We start from the raw sequence: 18380 nt of genomic DNA, 5'->3' as shown, positions 1-18380 counted from the left end.
TCTATAGAAATAAAATTTTTACAAAATATTCTATGGAAATAAAATTTTTACAAAATTTTCTATAAAAATATAATTTTAAGAAAATTTTCTATAAAAATACAATTTTTAGAAAATTTTCTATAAAAATACAATTTTCAGAAAATTTTCTATAGAAATAAAATTTCCAGAAAATTTTCTATAGAAATAAAATTTCCAGAAAATTTTCTATAGAAATAAAATTTCCAGAAAATTTTCTATAGAAATAAAATTTTAACAACATTTTTTATAGAAATAAAATTTTAACAAAATTTTCTATAGAAATAAAATCTTTATTGTTGTTTTTGATCTCAGCTTAAAGCCATGCATTGACTAAACTACAAGTGTAGCTTAACCAACAGAGGAAAAGTATGCTTGTCAAATTTATTTGGGCAAAGCCCTATAGAGAGCAAGATGGTTGGATATACAGCTGTTTCGGAATTACCACATTCCTCATCAGCATCCTCTACTTGCAGCGAAACTATCAACCACTTATCAGAATAAATTCGGGTAATTCACTCAACCCAAAGTGAACTGCACCTTAGGCAGTAGCCGACTATCAAACCTTTTTGCGGAAGGTTCAGGTGCAGTTCACTTTGGGTTGAGTGAATTACCCGAATTTATTCTGATAATTGGTTGATAGTTTCGCTTCAAGTAGAAGATGCTGATGAGGAATGTGGTAATTCCGAAACAGCTGTACATCCAACCATCTTGCAGTCTATAGGGCTTTGCCCAAATAAATTTGACAAGTATACTTTTCCTTTGTTGGTTAAGCTACACTTGTAGTTTAGTCAATGCATGGCTTTAAGCTGAGATCAAAAACAACAATAACGATTGAAGAGAAGCCAACAATAACAAACAAAACGAATGAAATAAAATCTTGACAAAATTGACTGTAGAAATAAAATGTAACAAAATATTCTATAGAAATAAAAATTGTGACAAAATTTTTTATAAAAATAAAATTTAGACAAAATTTTCTATAAAAATAAAATTTTGACAAAATTCCCTATAGAATTAAAATGTTTTTGTCAACATTTTAGAAATACAATTTTGTAAAATTTTTCTATAGAAATGAAATTATTAAAAAAAAATTGACAAAATTTCTACAGAAATAAAATTTTGACAAAATTTTCTATAGAAATAACATTTTGACAAAATTGTTTTAGAAATAAAATTTTCTATAAAAATGAAAGTTTTCCAAAAAAAATCCATAAAAATAAAACTTTGCAAAATTCTCTATAGAAATAAAAACAAAATATTCTATAGAAATAAAAATTGTGACAAAATTTTTTATAAAAATAAAATTTAGACAAAATTTTCTATAAAAATAAAATTTTGTCAAAATTCTCTATAGAATTAAAATGTTTTTGTCACCATTTTAGAAATAAAATTTTGTAAAATTTTTCTATAGAAATGAAATTATTAAAAAAAGAATTGACAAAATTTCTACAGAAATAAAATTTTGACAAAATTTTCTATAGAAATAACATTTTGACAAAATTGTCTTTAGAAATAAAATTTTCTACAAAAATGAAAGTTTTCCAAAAAAAATCCATAAAAATAAAACTTTGCAAAATTCTCTATAGGAATAAATTTTTGACAAAATTCTCAAAATTTTCTACCGAAATAAAAGTTTGACAAAATTTTCTATAGAAATAAAATTTTCAACAGTCATAAAATTTTGACAAAGTGTTCTATAGAAATAAAATTTTGAAAAATCTATCTATAAAAATAAGAGATTTTAAAAAAATCTATAAAAATAAAGTTTTGGCAAAATCCTCTATAGGAATAACATTTTCACAAAATTCTGCAACGAAATAAAATTTCGACAAAATTTTCTATATAAATAAAATTTTGACAAAATTTTCTATATAAATAAAATTTTGACAAAATTTTCTACCGAAATAAAATTTTGACAAAATTTTCAATAGAAAAAAAAATACAAAATGTTCTGTAGAAATAAAACTTTGACAAAGAGTTCTATAGAAAAAAAATGATAAAATTTTCTATAGAAATAAAATTTTAACAAAATTTTCTATCATTTTATTTCTATAGAAATAAAATTTTGAAAAAATTTTGTATAGAACAAAATTTACAAAATGTTCTGTACAAATAAAACTTTGACAAAGTGTTCTATAGAAAAAAAGACAACATTTTCTATAGAAATAAAATTTTGACAAAGTTTTTTATAGAAATAAATTTTTGAGAAAATGTTCTAAAAAATACAATTTTCGCAAAATTTTCAATAGAAATAAAATTTTCACAAATTTTTCTATAAAAACAAAATTTTGATAAAATTTTATAAACAAATATTATTTTGACAACACTTTCTATAACAATAAAATTTTGACCGAACAGTTTTTCAAAATATAGCAATAAAATTTTGACAAAATGTTCTATAGCAACCAAATTTTGACAAAATATTCTATAAAATAAAATTTTGACAAAATTTCTTACCGAAATAAAATTTTGACAAAATTTTCTATAGAAAAAAATTTTGACGTTATTTTCTATAGAAATAAAATTTTGACAAAATTTTCTATACAAAAAAAAATTTCTATGGAAATAAAATTTGACAACATTTTCTACAGAAATAAAATTTTGACAAAATTTTGTATAGATATAAAATTTTGTATAGAAATAAAATTGTTACAAAATTTTCTATAGAAAAACAAGTAAGGAAAGTCTAAAGTCGGGCGGGGCCGACTATATTATACCCTGCACCACTTTGTAGATCTAAATTTTCGATACCATATCACATTACGTCAAATGTGTTGGGTGCTATATATAAAGGTTTGTCCCAAATACATACATTTAACTATCACTCGATCTGGACAGAATTTGATAGACTTCTACAAAATCTATAGACTCAAAATTTAAGTCGGCTAAAGCCCTAACACAATGTTAGTAAAAAAATATGGGATAAATTTAAATCTGAAACAATTTTAAGGAAACTTTGCAAAAATTTATTTATGATTTATCGCTCAATATATATGTAATAGAAGTTTAGGAAAATTAAAGTCATTTTAACAGCTTTTCGACTAAGCAGTGGCGATTTTACAAGGGAAATGTTGGTATTTTGACCATTTTTGTCGAAATCAGAAAAACATATATATGGGAGCTATATCTAAATCTGAACCGATTTCAATCAAATTTGGCGCGCATAGCTACAATGCTAATTCTACTCCCTGTGCAAAATTTAAACTAAATCGGAGCAAAAAATTGACCTCTGTGGTCATATGAGTGTAAATCGGGCGAAAGCTATATATGGGAGATATATCTAAATCTGAACCGATTTCAACCAAATTTGGCACGCATAGCTACAATGCTAATTCTACTCCCTGTGCAAAATTTCAACTAAATCGGAGCAAAAAATTGGCCTCTGTGGTCATATGAGTGTAAATCGGGCGAAAGCTATATATGGGAGATATATCCAAATCTGATCCGATTTCAACCAAATTTGGCACGCATAGCTACAATGCTAATTCTACTCCCTGTGCAAAATTTCAGCTAAATCAGAGCAAAAAATTGGCCTCTGTGGTCATATGAGTGTAAATCGGGCGAAAGCTATATATGGGAGCTATATCTAAATCTGAACCGATTTCAACCAAATTTGGCATGCATAGCTATGATGCTAATTCTACTCCCTGTGCAAAATTTCAACTAAATCGGAGCGAAAAATTGGCCTCTGTGGTCATATGAGTGTAAATCGGGCGAACGAATATATATGGGAGCTATATCTAAATCTGAACCGATTTCAATAAAATTTGGCACACTAGACTACACTACTAACTGAACTCCTAGTGCAAAATTTCACCCAAATTGGCGTAAAACTCTGGCTTCTGGGACCGTATTAGTCCATATCGGGCGAAAGATATATATGGGAGCTATATCTAAATCTGAACCGATTTCTTCCAAAATCAATAGGTATCTATTCTGAGCCAAAACACATTCTTGTGCCAAATTTGAAGTCGATTGGACTAAAACTACGACCTAGACTTTGATTACAAAAATGTGTTCACGGACAGACGGACAGACGGACAGACGGACATGGCTATATCGACTCAGGAGTCCACCCTGAGCATTTTTGCCGAAGACACCATGTGTCTATCTCGTCTCCTTCTGGGTGTTGCAAACATATGCACTAACTTATAATACCCTGTTCCACAGTGTGGAGCAGGGTATAAAAATTTTGATAGAATTTTCTACGGAAATAACATTTTGACAACACTTTCTATAGGAATAAAATTTTGACAAAATTTCTTTATTAATGAAATTTTTACACAATTATCTATAGAAATTTATTTATTTATTTATTTATTACATTTACAATAAAATTATAAATATAATTGTAAGCTTTAACTGCTAGGGTCTTAAGCTTGAGAAATGAAGTTTTTACACAATTTTCTATAGAAATAAAAATGTGACAAAATTTTCAATAGAAATCAAATTTTGACAAAATTTTCTATAGAAGTAAAATAATGACAACTTTATCAATAGAAATAAAGTTTTGAATAAATTTTCTATAAAAATAAATTTTTTAAAAAAATTTTTATAGATAGAAATAAAATTTTAATAAAAATTTTATTGAAATATTTTTGAATAATATATAATATAATATATTTATAATTTTTTATAGAAATAAAATTTTTACAAAATTGTCTAAAGAAATATAATTTTTGCAAAATTTTCTATTGATATAAAATTTTTACAAAATTTTCTATAGAAATAAAATTAAGACAACATTTTCTATAGAAATAAAGCATTGACAAAAATTTCTATAGAAATTAAATTTTGACAACATTTTCTATAAAAATAAATTTTTGATAAAATTTCCAAAAAAAAAAAAACATTTTGACAACACTTTCTATAGCAATAAAATTTTGACAAAATTTTCTATAGCAATAAAATTTTGTATAGGAATAAAATTTTGACATAATTTTGTATAGAAATAAAATTTTTGCAAAATTTTCTATAGAAAGAAAATGTTGATAAAATTTTCTAAAAAAATAACATTTTGACAACATTTTCTATAGGAATAAAATTTTGACAAAATGTTCTATAGCAATAACATTTTGACAAAATATTCTGTACCACTAAATACAATTTTCTATAGAAATAACATTTGGACAAAATTCTCTACAAAAGTAAAATTTCGACAAATTTTTTTATAGAAATAAAATTTTGACAAAAATTTTTATGGAAATAAAATTTTTACAAAATTGTCTAAGGAAATAGAATTTTGAAAAAATTTTCTATAGATATAAAATTTGTACAAAGTTTTGTATAGAAATAAAGTTTTGACAAAATTTTCTACAAAAATAACATTTTTAAAAAATCTTTTATAGACATAAAATTTTGAAAGAAAATTGCTATAGAAATAAAATGTTGACACCATTTCCTATAGAAATAAATTTTTAACAAAATGTTCTATAAAAATAAAATTTTCTACAGAAATAAACTTTTTATAAAATTTTCTAAAGAAATAATATTTTGACAAAACTTTCCGTAGCAATAAAATGTTGACAAAATTTTCTATAGAAATAAAACTTTGACAATATTTTCTATAGAAATAAAATTTTGACAAAATTTTCTACAGAAATAAATTTTTGACAAAATATTCTTTAGAAATAAATGTTTGACTAAATGTTCTATAGAAATAAAAGTTTTAACAACATTTTCTATAAAAATATAATTTTGACAATTTTGGTTGTGCCACTAAATGCCATAGTTTTAAAATTTTTGTGCTATCGTTTTACCATGCTGTGTCATTTGTTATTTGATTCCTCTGTAGTGTATCTCATACATTGGAATTTTTCTTTAAATTATAATATAAAAACCATTGATGGAAACGCTTTAGTTTTCTTTAAACCATAAACTAAAACATAAAATCTGTTTTAAGTCTTAAAGGAATTCTAACAAATCAATTAATAAAATATATCCATTTGCAGGCATATTGCCTAAGGGTTTCTGTCCATAATATATAATGAAATGCATAAATGATTTCACCTTGTCCTCGATATAACAAAAGATAATTTTGCCCCTAAAGATATGCTTTACAATTAAATTTATTTTCATTTAACCGCAAACATAATAATATTGGGTCATTATTTTCTTTCGTTTTGTTGAAATTATTATAAATCACAGTAGACACACAATTTAGAATTTGTCAATAGCATTATTTTGTACTCTGGTCTTATAGAGTACATTTCTAAGAATTCCTTTTCGAATGCTTTCTGAGAAGCGAACAATGGCGGCGTGTGTAATACCGAAATATGTGAAAATAATTCTAATATAATAAGATTTCTTGGAAAAGGCTTTTTGTAGACAATATGTTCATATGATCTTTAATTTTTATATAATTTTTCATGGAGTATTATTTAAATGATACATACGTAATTTCCTAAGTATAAATAAAAGATTTTTGTTTGGAATTATATACATACCTGCAAAGAGAAGAGAAGAAATTTTACAATTAGAAATTGTTGAGTAAAATACATAGACAATTGCAATAAATAAACATAATGTAATATAAAGAAATTTAGTCCATTTGAAGCATACCCATAATAATGGGCTATATAATAACATGTAAGGGAAAAAGTCTATAATCGAACGGGGCCAATTATATTATAGCCTGTACCACTTTCTGCATTTTCGATACCGTATCAAATCCTTCAAATTTGATGGGTGCTATACATAAAGGTTTATGTTTCCGCATACATATATATTTAAATCTGAAACCACTTCAAAACAAGTTTTTACAAAATCTCTAGATTTAATAATTAAGTCGGCTAATGCCCTGAGGCGGAGCACAATGTTAGTAAAAACAAGTATATACAGCAGTATGTTCGTCCGGGCCGAATCTTAAATACCCACCACCATGAACCAAATATTAGGGTTTCCTTTGAAATTTCAGGAGGGCTTGAGGACTTGAGGACACTTCTCGAAGATAAATTTAAAGATTTCACCTATGAGGACTATACCAGATTCTGGATTTATAAGAAGCATTTTTGTTTGAGTTTTAGAGGAATCATTAACATATCTTGTAAGTGTGCAAGAAAATTGTAAAATAACGTCTTGATTTGAAATCTTAAATCTGTAGATTTTCACCCGAGAAGTAAAATCTGGAAATTTTACATTGAGATTTCATGATCAGTGCGCCTTCAATACCCTCAAGAAGTGAAGTCGGTCTATATGGAGGCATTACCAAAAGGACCGATAAAAACTTAATCCGATACACGTTTTTGTGAGCCTAAAATACGAGAATATTTACAATTTCAGGCAAATCGCATAAAAACTACGCTTTCTAGAAACCCAAAGAGTTAAATCGGAAGATCGTTCTTATGGGGGCTATACTAAAATATGGACCGATACTCACCGTTTTCGGCACACCACTTTATGGCCCGAAAATACCTCTAGATTTCCAATTTCAGGCAAATTGGATAAAAACTTCGGATTCTAGAAGCCCAAAAATTAAAATGGGGATATTGGCCTATATGGGGCTATACCAAAACATGGACCGATACTCACCATTTGTGGCACACCTCTTGGTCCTAAAATACCTATAAATTTCCAATTTCAGACAAATTGTATATAAACTACGGTTTCTATAAACCCAAGATGTAAAATCGGGAGAACGGTCTATATGGGGCTATACCAAAACATGGAACGATACGGACCATTTTCGGCATACCTTTTGATGGTCCTCATGTACTTCTAGATTTTCAATTTCATGTAAATTGGATAAAAACTGCGGTTTCTATAAGCCCAAGAAGTAAAATGGGGAGATCGGTCTATATGAGGGCTATAACAAAATATGGGCCGATACTCACCGTTTTCGGCACACCACTTTATGGTCATAAAATACCTCTAGATTTCCAATTTCAGGCAAATTGGATAAAAACTTCGGATTCTAGAAGCCAAAGAAGTAAAATCGGGATATCGGTATATATGGGGGCTATATCAAAACATGGACCGATACTCACCATTTTTGGCACACCTCTTTATGGTCATAAAATACCTCTAGATTTAAAATTTCAGGCAAATTGGATAAAAACTACGATTTCTATAAGCCCAAGACCCCAAATCGGGAGGTCGGTTTATATGGGGACTATATCAAAACCTGGACCGATATACCCCATCTTCGAACTTGACCTGCCTGCAGACAAAAGACGAGTTTGTGCAAAATTTCAGCACGATTGCTTCATTATTGAAGACTGTAGCGTGATTACAACAGACAGACAGACAGACGGACATCGTTATATCGTCTTAGAATTTCTCCCTGATCAAGAATATATATATTTTATATAGTCGGAAATCGATATTTCGATGTGTTACAAACGGAATGACAAACTTATTATACCCCCGTCACCATTCTATGGTGGTGGGTATAAATATGGAAAATATCAATTAAATCAAAAACCGTTTTTATGCAATAGTGCATTTATGATTTATCGGCCGATATATATGTGTTAGATGTATTAGGAAATTTTTGTCATTAGTTGTGGCGATGTTACAAGAAAATTGTGGGTATTTTGGCCATATTTGCCTAAATCGGAAGAACAGCTTTGCCTTAGTCTAACCAAATTTGGCATACATTGCCAAAATGTTAAATAATTGTGCAAAATTCCAAAATTTTTGGAAGTGAAACTGTGGCCTCCATTACCATATGAATCCAAATCGGCCGAAAGATATATGTGGGAGCTTTATCTAAAATTTAACAAATTTTTGCCAAAGTTACCCTGTATAGCTACTCTGAAAAAAGATTTACGTGATTTATAAAATATTAAGGACAAATTTCTTTAAAATAATTTTAATAAAATTTAATTAAAATAAAGTTTAAAGTCTTTGTTTCAAAACTTTTTTTATTAAATTCATGACACAATTTCTGGAAATTTGCATGTTTTCATTAAAATCGTATGCCTTTGAACTAAGGCAATTTTTAATTTTTTAATTAAAAGAAACACAGTTTTGATTTAAAGAAATCGTCCTTAAATTCACGGAAATATTGAATCTTTAGATTTAAGATAAAAGGCTAAGACTTATTCTGAGGATTTTGTATCTTTGGTTTAACATTTTTTTTAATTAAGAAAACAATTTCTGCATTGAAGTGTGCGTTATAATTTGGATTTTTAAACTTGTTTTAAAGTTGTTTGAACGTTAATAGCTTTATTAGTATACCGCGAACAGAGAATGAAAATTCGATAAATGAGATTTGTATCATAATTTTAATTTTATTGAACGTCGATTTAAAGACAGATAGGTCGCTACACTGAAAAAACAGTGAACCCACCAGGAAGAAAACTTTCGATTAATTTTAGAAAATTTTGAATATTTGTAGAAAATTTTAACTAAACAGTATTACAAACGTTGGCATCAGGCCGATGTCATAAAAATAAGTAAATATTTTTCGACAAATTCAAGAAAATTTATTAGACATAACTAAGTTTTTTCAATTGTTAAAGAAAATTTTGTAGTTTGAAGGAAAAACTTGGAGTTCAAAATTGCAAGAATGTCTTTAGTGACATACGAAGTTTATGATGGACGCATTTTTGGTAAAATTTACAAATTTAAAGAAATTCTGAACTATTTTGTGGAAGACGCGAATTTAGTTAATCTTTATGCTTCATTTGAGTATATTTTTTTCCTCGGGTTTAGTTAATTTAACTAACGTACACAAAAAATTATTAGAGAAAAGAAAACTTTTTCCAAACATAATAATTGTATGAACTAAAATAAAGTTAAATTGGCTTTAGTGAAATAGAGAGTTCACTTTTTTTTGAGTGTAAATAATATCTCTATTTTAAAGAAGTCGCATCTTTCGCTCGGAATCATTACCAAAATCCTTAAGGGAAGGTCAAAATCCTTGGATCCAAGTAAACTTTTTTTTTTTGAGTGTAGAATGGTAATTTTACTCTCTGTGCAAATTTTCAAGTACATCGGAGTGAAATTTTGACCTCCCGTATTATATCAAATCTAAACCGATTTTGACCAACTTTGGCGTGCATACCTTGAATGGCAATTCTAATCTCTGTGAAAAATGTTAAGTCAATCGATGTGAAATTTCGACATCCGGTGGTCATATGAGTGTAAATCGTATAAAAAGCTATATATGGGAGCTGTATCTAAATTTGAACCAAATCAGCGTAAAACTCTGGCTTCTGGGGCCATGGACGGACGGACGGACAGACGGACGTGGGTAGCCCGACTGAGGACCCTTCCTTGGCATTATTGACAAATACTGCATGTGCCTATCTCGTCTCCTTCTGGGTGGTATAACGACTGGGTATACTTGCCAAAGAGGTCAATTGAAAATTTACAACTTCGATTGGCCACCGAAACTCAAGAGACTCTCATGGCATAAATGTGGACCGACGGCTGATGATCGATTCCCGCTCGTATTCATCGATGACCCCACTCATAGTAAATGTCCTAAAGACAGAATTGAAATATGGGGGTCGCTTTTATGGGGGCTATATAAAGGGTGATACGGTCAAAATTTGGTCAAGGGAAAACGCGTGTAAATCGGTGAAATCGTTTATTTAAAAAAATAAATTAAATTTCTTTTTCAAGTTCAATTAATATAAAATTCAGGAAAAATATTCAGTTAGGCTTTTGCATTTCCAAATCCGAATTGCCGGGCCTCACGCTTGACACCTGCCATCAGATTTTGTACAGCCACCTGGTCCACCTTCTTCGCCGCAGAAAGCCAGTTTGCCTTGAACTCCTGCTCGTCCTTAGCAGTTTTTTGGTCTTCTTTAGGTTCCGCTTGACAATAGCCCAGTATTTCTCAATTGGGCGGAGCTCTGGCGTGTTGGGAGGGTTCTTGTCCTTGGGAACCACCTGCACGTTGTTGGCGGCGTACCACTCCATGGCCTTTTTGCCGTAATGGCAAGATGCCAAATCGGCCAAAACAGTACGGAACAACCGTGTTTCTTCAGGAAAGGCAGCAGACGTTTATTCAAACACTCTTTCACGTAAATTTCTTGGTTGACAGTCCTGGAAGCTATGAAAATGCTGCTTTTCAAGCCACAGGTACAGATGGCTTGCCAAACCAGATATTTCTTTGCGAACTTTGACAGTTTTATGTGCTTGAAAATATCTGCTACCTTTCCCCTTCCTTTTGCCGTATAAAACTCCTGTCCCGGAAGCTGCTTGTAGTCGGCTTTGACGTAGGTTTCGTCGTCCATTACCACGCAGTCAAACTTCGTCAGCATCGTCGTGTACAGCCTCCGGGATCGCGCTTTGGCCGTCGTATTTTGTTTATCATCGCGATTTGGAGTCACTACCTTCTTGTAAGTCGATAGTCCGGCTCGTTTTTTGGCTCTATGCACGGTTGTAGACGATACACCCAGCTTATTTGCGGCATCTCGGAGAGAGAGATTAGGGTTTCGCTTGAAACTACCGAGAACTCTCTTTGTCGTCTCAGCGGCTTCCGGTTTTCGATTTCCCCCCGATCCAGACTTCCTGGCTGTCGACAAACGTTCCCCAAACACTTTAATTACATTTGTAACGGTTGATTTGGCAACTTTTAGCGATTTTGCCAGCTTTGCGTGCGAGTAGCTCGGATTTTCGCGATGCGCGAGCAAAATTTTGATACACTGCTCTTGTTGCTTGGACGGCATTTTGACAACTGAAGAGTGAATTCCAAAATAAAAATAGGAGCAACATTCTACACACACACACCTTCAAAATGAGGGGTGTTCACAATCGGTTGAAATTTGCTCCTCCAAGAGGCTCCAAAACCAAATCTCGGGATCGGTTTATATGGGGGCTATATATGATTATGGACTGATATTGACCACTTTTGGCATGGCTGTTAAATATCATATACTACCATCACGTACCAAACTTCAAGCAGATCGGATGAATTTTGCTTCTCCAAAAGGCACCGGAGGTCAAATCTGGGGATCGGTTTATATGGAGGCTATATATAATTATGGACTGATATGAACCAATTCCAGTAAGGTTGTTGGATACCATATACTAACGTCACGTACCAACCGAATCGGATGAATTTTGCCCTTCCAAGGGGCTCCGGAGGTCAAGTCTGGGGATCGGTTTATATGGGGGCTATATATAATTATGGACCGATTTCGACCAATTTTTGCATGGTTATTGGATACCATATACTAACATCACGTACCAAATTTCAACCGAATCGGACGAATTTTGCTCTTCCAAAGGGCTCCGGAGATCAAATCTGGGGATCGGTTTATATGGGGGCTATATATAATTATGGACCGATTTCGACCAATTTTTGCATGGGTGTTTGAGGCCATATATTAACACCACGTACCAAATTTCAATTGAATCAGATGAATTTTTGTCTTCCAAGAGGCTCAGGAGGTCAATTCTGGTGATCGGTTTATATGGGGGCTATATATAATTAAGAACCGATGTGGACCATTTTTTGCATGGTCATTAGAGGCCATATACTAACACCATGTACCAAATTTCAGCCGGATCGTATGAAATTTGCTTCTCTTAGAGGCTCCGCAAGCCAAATCGGGGGATCGGTTTATATGGGGGTTATATATAATTATGGACCGATGTGGACCAATTTTTGCATGGTTGTTAGAGACCATATACTAACACCATGTACCAAATTGCAGCCGGATCGAATGAAATTTGCTTCTCTTAGAGGCTCCGAAAACCAAATGGGGCGATCGGTTTATATGGGGGCTATATATAATTATTGACCGATGTGGACGAATTTGAGCATGGTTGTTAGAGACCATATACTAACACCATGTACCAAATTTCAGCCGGATGGTATGAAATTTGCTTCTCTTAGAGGCTCCGCAAGCCAAATCGGGGGATCGGTTTATATGGGGGCTATATATAATTATGGACCGATGTGGAACAATTTTTGCATGGTTGTTAGGTTATTAACACCATGTACCAAATTTCAACCGGATCGGATGAATTTTGCTCCTCCAAGAGCATCCGCAAACCATATCTGAGGGTCGGTTTATATGGGGGCTATACGTAAAAGTGGTCCAATATGGCCCATTTGCAATACCAGCCGACCTACATCAATAGCACCTACTTGTGCCAAGTTTCAAGTCGATAGCTTGTTTCGTTCGGAAGTTACCGTGATTTCAACAGACGGATGGACGGAAAGGTTTAGATCGACATATAATTTCCCAGAATATATATATTTTATGGGGTCTAAGAGCAATATTTCGATGTGTTACAAACGGAATGACAAAGTGAATATACTCCCATACTATGGTGGAGGGTATAAAAAATGAACAAATATACAACTTTACTATGTTGCGTTTTACATATCAGCCTGCTTTGTTATAAATATCATAAAATACTTGTATCTATAATTTTATATATTTTTTTGCTGGTTACAGATACATCCTTAAAGTAGACAATTATTCCAATATTGTTTAATTACATCCTAAAAATATGCCATGTTTTATTAGTTTGCTTGCTTTTCTGTCCATATAAGATCTTTATTATTTTTCGTGTTATACATAGACAAAGCCTTCTTAGAAGGCATTAATTTCAATTGACTTTATCTCTACATCCATAAAATATGTCATGTTCTATCAGTTTAGCGAAATGTAAATTTATTATAATTTCTTTGCTCCCATATATAAATCATCTTCAAACCGAAAACTTTTTCAACATTTAATTCCGTTTTAACACATTTTCTTCCAAAAATAACGTGTTAACTTGGCAATTTCACTTTTGTTTGTGCAAACTTGTGCATGTCACCACAAAACTTATGGATTCATAATTCATGGCGGTTTAAGAAAGAAAATTGGAAAAAAACGAATCGAACAATACTTTTCTCAACAATTTGCACTATAGAAAATGTATCCTTTTCGTATTTGTCCATGTGAAGGGAGAAAATGAATGTTGAAAAATTTTGCGCCTGAAAATATACACTAGAAAAGTCACATATAACATTTTTTGGGAGTGATTGAGGAGGGGAGGGTTTGCAAAAATATTCACAGAATTTGCATGTTTGTGTTGGTAACCAACAGCAACAGTAGCAGCAGCAGCGGAGTGTTAATTTGTTACAATGTCGTTTTCATTCATTCTCTTGGCATAAAGCTTCGATAGCCATGTATAGAACTGCAGCTGGGTCTTTTAAGGATATTCCTAGATTTAGTTGTGGGGAGCAGAAAAACTATGCACCAGACATTGGTTGCTTGGCTATTTGCTATACAAAGAAAAGGATTAAATCTCGGCATGAATTTCCTGCCTCATTGGAATAGCACAGACGGTAGCTGTAGTAACCATGGGCATAGGGCGAAAAAAAACGGCATAAAATAGTTCTTACGTTGTAGAACATAAAATTGAGATTTTTTCTGTTAACGAGGTCGTTTCAATTGGTTATTCAATAATGTTCTAAGCTGTTTTTTCCCCTCATCACCATTTATTCACAACTAAGCTAGAAGATGCCAAATGAGGCCAAAGGCCAGAGTATGAGTGCGAGTCCCCATAGACTGTGGTGGTGGTGGTAGTTAAAAATATTTTCCTATTGAACAGCAGCATGTTGTACTCGTAGCCCAGGCATGAATAATAATTCCATTAGGTAGTATATGAAAGTTCGTTTTTCGATGACTTTTAATAAATTCATAATTTTTACTTTTGTTGAATATTAATGGCAGTGTCATCTCTGTTTCCCAACATGAACTCACGTTAAGTTCGCAAAGGGTCAAAAGGCTTATGCCCAAGAGGATTTTTGCTAACTACCAAAAATGAATGGCATTTTTAAAATTAGCATGAGAATATAAATGAGCTAAATTAAGTATATCAAAAGTGGATCATTAATTTAAATATACACAGGGAGAAAAAAATATATTGTTTTAAAAACGGTTTAACGTGGTGTCTTATGGTGAAGCAAGTATAAACGGACGAAAGTTCGGGCAGATTGAATCTTATGTACCCCCCAACCATGGATTGCGTAAAAACGTATACTAAAGTCGGTCATTCACAATTAAATTACATATGTGTAATTTTTACAAGGAAAATGTGGATATTTTGGCCATATTTTTGCAAATCGAAAGATTTGTTTATATCTGAGGCATGGCTAGATCGACTAAAACTAAACACTTTTACATCTATGATTTGAGAAGATTTGATGATAATCCAACCGTCTTGATATATATTTATACCCTGCGCCACACTGTGAAACAGGGTATTATAAGATAGTGCATATGTTTGCAACACCCAGAAGGAGACGAGATAGACACATGGTGTCTTTGGCAAAAATGCTCAGGGTGGGCTCCTATGTCGCAGTTTTAGTCCAATTGACTTCAAATTTGGCACAAGTATGTGTTTTGGCTCAGAATAGAACCCTATTGATTTTGGAAGAAATCGGTTCAGATTTAGATATAGCCCCCATATATATATTTCGCCCGATATGGACTTATATGGCCCATGGACTTATATGGCATATACCGTGATATCTACATATCTGTTATCTTGCGTATGCCAGTTAGAAACATAACTGATTCAGTTGAAAGTTAACCGGAGCGAAGATATTTTCATTTTTCTTTCTGTTAACTGGCAGTTGAAGCCTAACGGAGCTACATGAAAATGGCCGTAAGTCAGTTAAGAAAGTAATTGAAAATAGTTACGTTTTTACTGGAAAAAATTTAATTGAGTTTTGCATTCAACATCAATTAAATTTTTAATTGAATCAATTAAAAAATTAATTGAAATTTGCTAATAAAATCAATTAATTTTTTAATCATGCATTTTTTTTAATTTCCAATTAAAACTGTGATTGATACTATCATTTTCGTGATTGAAACATTTCAATTAAAAAATTAATTGGATCAATTAATTTCGTGATTGTATCAGAACAAAATTTTTTTGTGTTTAAATCTAAACTGATTTGAAATATGATCTGATTTCTTCCAAAATCAATAGGGTTGTATTCTGTCCCAAAATACATACAGTGCCAAATTTAAAGTCGATTGTACTAAAATTGTGACCTAAAATTTGGAAAAAAAACATGTCTTCACAAACAGACGGACAAAGCCCTGTGCAATACTGATCTAGCCTTGTCTATCAGACTTCGACTAAGGGGCCGGCCCTGTGTATATCTCATCACCTTCCCGGTATTACAAACATATGCGCTATCTTATAATGTCCTGTTCCACATGGTGTTAAAGGGTATAATTAAGGACAAATATGAACCAAGTTTTGCATGATTGTTAGTGACATACACTAACATCACGTCCGAAATTTTAAGCAGATCGGATAAACTGTGCCCTTCCAAGAGGCTCCAGAATTCAAATCTGGGATCGGTTTATGTGGCAGTTTTACTAAAACTAATCTAATATGGCCCATTTGCAATCGCGGTTGCCACATTTGGTAGAATTCTACCAAAACTGGTAGCGTTTGGTAGATTGGAAGAATTCTTGAAGTTTTGGTAAATTTCGCAAAATGTTCCTCTCCAACTAAGAGGTATTTAAATTTTTTATAGAAATAAAATTTTGAAAAAATTTCCTTTAGAAATGAAATTTGTAGAAAAATTTATATTTATTTATATTAAAATTCATTACAATAAACAAAACTCCGCGAGTCCACATAGGCTTGTCTGCAGAAATAAAATTTTGAAAACATTTTATAAAGAAATAAAATTTTGAGAAACTTTTCTATAGAAATAAAATTTTGAGAAAATTTTATAAAAAATACAATTTTTAGAAATTTTCTATAGAAATAAAATTTTGAGAAAATTTTTTTATAGAACTAAAGTTTTTAGAATATTTTTCTTATAGAAATAAAATGAATAAAAATGTATTTATAATAAAATTCATTACAATATACAAAGCCACAAAGGCTTGTCTGGAGAAATTTTACAAAGAAATACAATTTTGACAATATTTTTTATATAAATAAAAATTTTGATAAAATTTTCTATAGAACTAATATTTTTGAATATTTTTTAATTAATAATTAATAATTTCATCTTATAAATCCTACTTGGACAAAGAAAATATAGAGAAAGAACCCAAAACTTACAGATCCTTATCCTATGTAAAAGGAATTTCGGAAAGGATTACAAACTCTAACATAGTAGACAAAAATAAAGTTAATATTGCCCATAAAAATTACAATAGACAAAAAAAACATTTTCACAAAAACTAAAGACAAGACACCTATTATGGAAACATCTAATGTTATTTATCAAATAACATGTAATGGAGACAACAAAGAACCATGTGACAAAATGTGTATTGGAACTTCAAAAAATAAATTAAAAACAAGTCTGTCGGGACACAAATCAGATAAAAAATATTTCCTATTTATGTATTAGAAGTTTAGGAAAATTAGAGTCATTTTTACAACTTTTCGACCAAACAGTGGCGATTTCACAAAGAAAATTTAGGTATTTTTACCATTTTTGTCGAAATCAGAAAAACATATATATGGGAGCTATATTTAAATCTGACCCGATTTCAACCAAATTTGGCACGCATAGCTACAATGCTTATCCTACTCCCTGTGCAAAATTTCAATTAAATCGGAGTTAAAAATTGGCCTCTGTGGTCATATGAGTGTAAATCGGCCGAAAGCTATATATGAGAGATATATCTAAATATGAACCGATTTCAATCAAATTTGGCACGCATAGCTACAATGCTAATTCTACTCCCTGTGCAAAATTTCAATTAAATCGGAGTTAAAAATTGGCCACTGTGGTCATATGAGTATAAATCGGGCGAACAATATATATGGGAGCTATATATAAATGTGAACCGATTTCAATAAAATTTGGCACATTTGACTACACTACTAATTGTACTCCTAGTGAACCGATTTCAACCAAATTTGGCACGCATAGCAACAATGCTATCTCTACTCCCTGTGCAAAATTTCAATTAAATCGGAGTTAAAAATTGGCCACTGTGGTCATATGAGTGTAAATCGGCCATACGATATATATATGGGAGCTATATCTAACTTTGAACCGATTTCAATAAAATTTGGCACACTTGACTACACTACTAATTGTACTCCTAGTGCAAAATTTTAACCGAATTGGGGTAAAACTCTGGCTTCTGGGACCGTATTAGTCCATATCGGGCGAAAGATATATGGGAGCTATATCTAAATCTGAACCGATTTCTTCCAAAATCAATAGGGTTCTATTCTGAGCCAAAACACATACTTGTGCCAAATTTGAAGTCGATTGGACTAAAACTGCGACCTAGACGTTGATTACAAAAATGTGTTCACGGACAGACGGACATGGCTATATCGACTCAAGAGCCCACCCTGAGCATTTTTGCCAAAGACATCATGTGTCTATCTCGTCTCTTTCTGGGTGTTGCAAACATATGCACTAACTTATAATACCCTGTTCCACAGTGTGACGCAGGATC

At 31.5% G+C, this 18380-nt stretch overlaps 1 protein-coding gene across 2 annotated transcripts in view; it reads right to left on the bottom strand.

Annotated features, from left to right (window-relative positions):
- Positions 1 to 18380, bottom strand: part of Sh (Potassium voltage-gated channel protein Shaker) — a 695621-nt gene that overhangs the window by 395506 nt on the left and 281735 nt on the right. The gene's annotated exons all lie outside the window — the stretch shown is intronic.

The sequence above is a fragment of the Haematobia irritans genome, chromosome 3 (genome assembly GCF_050003625.1).
Source record: "Haematobia irritans isolate KBUSLIRL chromosome 3, ASM5000362v1, whole genome shotgun sequence".
NCBI classification, from domain to species: domain Eukaryota; kingdom Metazoa; phylum Arthropoda; class Insecta; order Diptera; family Muscidae; genus Haematobia; species Haematobia irritans.
The sequence above is the reverse complement of the archived record's forward strand: the minus strand, read 5'-3'. Positions and strand labels throughout refer to the sequence as shown.